The sequence below is a fragment of the Austrofundulus limnaeus genome, unplaced genomic scaffold (assembly GCF_001266775.1).
Source record: "Austrofundulus limnaeus strain Quisiro unplaced genomic scaffold, Austrofundulus_limnaeus-1.0 Scaffold40, whole genome shotgun sequence".
Classification (NCBI taxonomy): Eukaryota; Metazoa; Chordata; class Actinopteri; order Cyprinodontiformes; family Rivulidae; genus Austrofundulus; species Austrofundulus limnaeus.
In genome coordinates this window covers 2587457-2592069 of record NW_013952442.1, presented here as the reverse complement: position 1 = coordinate 2592069, position 4613 = coordinate 2587457, and the positions used below count along the sequence as shown (strand labels likewise).

Sequence of the window (4613 nt, the reverse complement as noted above, 5' to 3'; positions counted from 1 at the left end):
ATATATACCTGTATATAAAATATTTATCACTAACAATGTTTTTATATAAATACATGGAAAGACATTGATCATATCCAAATCTCTAACATTTAATCTTGAGATGGTCTTATTTTTACAAAGACCTAAAACATTTTTTTTAATCAGACAGCGTGGCAGAGGGGTGGTTAGAGCTGTATGCAGTTGCTTGGTTGGAGTTTGTATGGTTTTCCTCGCTCTACTTGCATGGGTTTTCTGCTGCTACTCCAGTTTTCAGTTTCCTGACAAACCATAAACATGCATGTTAGTGTTAATGGGTAACTTTATAAAATAACCTTAGGTGTGAGTAAGCATGTAAATGGTTGCTTATGTTTAAGTGGGTCTGTTTTTCTAACTTTTATAGCTCTTTAAGGTTTATAAAGACACAAATGCAAATATTTAGAATATTTGATTTCTATATACAGTATGTATTGTTGCTTGTGCAGTCTGATTTTTTTATTTTATTTTACATATTTMTTTTTAGTCAGTCAGGTAAAAGAAACACTGATCAACAACTGTCCCCTAGTAGAACAATGTCAATGATAAGAAAAGGAAAACATCAATTTTGACTCAATATTTTTAGCTACAATTGAAAACTCTAAAATGAAAATAAAAAAACAACATTATTTTTAAACACATATTACTTATATTTACTTGATATATGAAGAATATTTATGTTTTCAGAAAAGCAGAAGGTTTAGATAACATTAAACCAGATAACAGGGGTGGCTTATATGCCAAAGCATTCTTATATGTTTAATTATGAAAAAAATAGTATGACAACAGGTAAGAAGGTGCAGAAACCAAACCCCACCAAATCCCATTTTACCACTTTTGATGAAGGTCCTAGGTCTTTATTAGATGGGCCAAACTCTCCCTTTTCTACCATAACATACATCATAAATATTATACATTTAATTTTTTAATAAAAAAACATATTTTACAACTCAAACCCAAATGTTAAGTTGTGACTGATAACAGTATGTCATTTTCTTAAAAAAGAACAAACAAATAAATTATACATGTATAAAAATAACCCATCAAAATGGTCCTACAGTTTGTGCATGGCCACATCAAAGCAGGAAGTGTGTGCTTGCAACTATAAGCCTCATTAAATGAGCCTCATACATGGCTTGGTGCTGTAAACATGCTAATAATTCTTAATGACATTCTCCTACATTCGTATGCATGTGAACTCCAGACAGTTAACCCCCTCCACCCCACCCCGCTGCTCATCAACATGCATGCACACATGCATGCACCGTTACCACCATTACCAGGCCCGCTGGCTCTCAGATTTTTTTATTTTTATTTTTTTCATTAATATCAAGTGATTGAGCGTAACATTAGCAGATAAAGCTAGGACTAAGATGACACAGACTCCAAAGATGGAGGAATTAAAGCCTAATATAATCACTCGGCCTTGCACTGGGAGGAAAATAAATAAAGAAATAAAAAAGAAAACATTGCTCGTCACTGTACCCCACTTTTTGATTTTCGATCTTTCTGGCACAGGCTTGCAGGACATACGGAGACTGATCTCTCTTTCAAGCAAAGTAATTTTCTCAAAGGGTTTAAACACATACTTTAACTTGTGCACAAAAAGACACACTTGAAAATAAACATGGCTTTACTCACAAAGTATTGATCCCTTACCTCTTAGGGAGGTGGTGTGTAGGTGTGTTCATGGGTGAGTGTGTTTTTAAGCTCTTCGTCCGGCTGGTTATTTTCWGAGCAAGTGGCGAGCACATCAGTTTTTATTAGTTTAATAAATCACCTTTGTTGTCAATCAAGCAGCAGAGAATAATTGGATATGGTTGAAGCCTTGCGTGATGGATTATAAATCATTCAAGATTAAATTAAAAGATAATGCACAAACTTAATGGTTTGTGTTTTGCAGTCTAAATTGCCTCGGAGCAGTGCTGTTTTCCAGCTTTATTGCAAGCCGTTTTTCTTTCCTTCAAGACCCCTCACATTTTACACCTTTTTATTGCTTGGACTCAGCTTTGCCACAGCTCTTTTACATGCACACTTTGTTTCCTTTTACAAAAAAAAAACAGTTCGGGCCTTTCTCCTTATTTGTTAGTGCAATCAGTTTTAGTTTCAAGATGGTATGTGCACGTCTATGCCAATTCTTGGTTGTGCACAAGTACAGTCTATCTTGCATTCAGATGTAAAGGCTTGAATTTGCTTTTGAGCCCTTTCGATGAGTTTCCAACTGATCCGCCTCAGGCCTGTATCCCCTCCTGCCTGGAAAATGCAAATGCACAAAAAAGCTGAATTTCACAAGCACTGTGAAAGACAATAAAAAAAAAAAAAAAAAAAAAAAAGGATGGTGGCAGGCAGCAGGAATACATGGGGAAAAAGAGCTATATCATGTATATTATTCTCCGGCCAGTAAATTTAAGGGTGTCCGTTTGCGTTGGAACAGACCGGGCGTTATCATAATCGCCTGCTGCCTACTTGACAGAACCTTAAAGTGATCCTGTCATTTTATTTACACCCAGACCACTGTGTGATTTACTCCAAAACACACACACATGCACATACGTACGCAAACGCTCCCTATTTCCAACTTCCCCAGTGAGCTTAGTCGGGTGGGTTGGATGACATCTTTTGATCAGAGCTGTCCAAAGAGATCAGAGTAGACTGGCAGGTAATAGATACCCAGTGACTAACCAGACTGTTCTGCACACAGTATGTGAGAGTGTGTATTTCTAATAGAGTGCACATGTTATAGTGTGAGTGGGGGACAGAAAGAAATGTTACCCTCCTTTTTTCATGTGGCATTCGTTATGGCATTTTCTTGTTCCTGTGTGTATGCAGCAATGAACAGCCATTTATACTTTATTTTCTCCTCTTTGGCAAGTCACATCCATGCAGAAGTGGACTGATTGAGACCTGCAACAAAATATTAGGAATTGAAAGAAAACAACAAAGGGAAACTGTCAAGAGAAAGAAAAGCTAACTTAAGCACGTGAAGCAGATTTAAGGTGATGGAGGAAGGAGGAGAATGAATTAGAGATGAAGAGTTGGGGAAGAGGCTGAACACGGGTCGAACAAAGAGAAGAAACCAGTGGAAGATAGTGGAAATGATGGATTTTGCTTGGCCTTGCTTGGCTAACTGCACAGCCCATTGGTTATTCTCTCTGCAAAAATACACATTCATGCATGCACACATGCACACATATCCAGCGATAAAAGCTCATGGCCTTTGGTTGCCTTGTGAGCTATGAGAGTATGACTGTTCCAAAGGCAAGTTCTGAATACCAAAGAAAAAAATCAGGAATTTACTGAAACTCAGATATTGTTATATACGTAGCTGCAATATTGTTTGCTTACTTGTACACCAACACATTCTGCTGAAAAAATGGAGTAAGAGTGCATCTTTATCCTTATTTAATACATTAAAGTAAACATAAGTAAAACAACATTTTTGGGGAAAGGGAAGATATGTGTTGACATGTGATGTTTTCCAGTGGAGGAGCACAAGGGCAAATGATAGGATTGTAGTTTTTGAGTAATATGAGCAATGGGCAATAATATTTCAAAGATTTGTGAAATTATGCAAATATAAATAGCGTAGGCAACTATTGATAGCTGTCTTTTTTCATCACTGCTGCAGGTGGTAACACACTGCTATGTGACAGTAATCCATTTATTGTTTAGCCAACTGCAATGCTGCTTTAAAGGCAGAGATGTATTTTTAAGCACAATTGCCCAAAAGCCTCAGTGTTACTACACCGCTGTTCCTAACATTATCACAATTTTATTTGGAAAACACCAAAGGTGGAAACTACAATCATGGGCGAGCTGCACCTTTACTGCCAGAACGCTGTWCCCACATCTACTTATAGATTCAATAAAATGGGAAATAATAAATGAACAGAAAAGTTCTGCTAAGACAAGTGTGTGAACCCATGTAGACCCTTTATACATGAATCAAATCAACAAATAATTTCAACAAAATCTTCAGTCATACAAAAGGTTGCTAAAACTTTGCCCTTGTTAGGAAGAACATGCTAAATATTTATTTTTTTATTAGCACTTTCCTCAGACCTCAGATAAGTGTAGAAATGTAAATACTGTAGCAGTTTGTTGTGCTGAAGTTTTTTGAGCCAATTTGTTAAGCAAAGGGGAAATAAATATATCACAAGAAGCTTTTTCTCTGTAAAAATGGCCACATAGTTGTATGTTGAAGTGGGGATGGGGTTGCACAGCATATATATTTTTTTTAAAATCTGATTTTCAAGGGCATTTTGCTCATATGATTTATCTTGATACACATTACAGAAACAGAATTAGAGTTGGTAGGCTTTCACGAGTGAGCGATCAAAAACAATACAAATCAACTGTCCAACAACACACAGAACTCAAAATAAGCTGAAGAAAGAGAGAAGAGGCAAACAATGAGCCTTGCTTTGTTGACTCTAAGCTAATCTGCAGGATTTAGAAGAATTTGAGAAGCTACATAAAACAAAATATAACATTTTACCTGTAGATATTCTTTATTTAATTTGCACTTAAAACGAGATGACAAATGGACAACAAAAAAGTTACACCAAACACTCAACAGAAGACATAGACATGCATTGTAG

The 4613-nt window shown here is 36.2% G+C and overlaps 1 protein-coding gene across 1 annotated transcript in view; it reads left to right on the top strand.

Moving 5' to 3' along the window:
• The window catches only part of tshz3b (teashirt zinc finger homeobox 3b), a 38380-nt gene that overhangs the window by 21586 nt on the left and 12181 nt on the right, over window positions 1-4613 (top strand). The window lies entirely within an intron of this gene.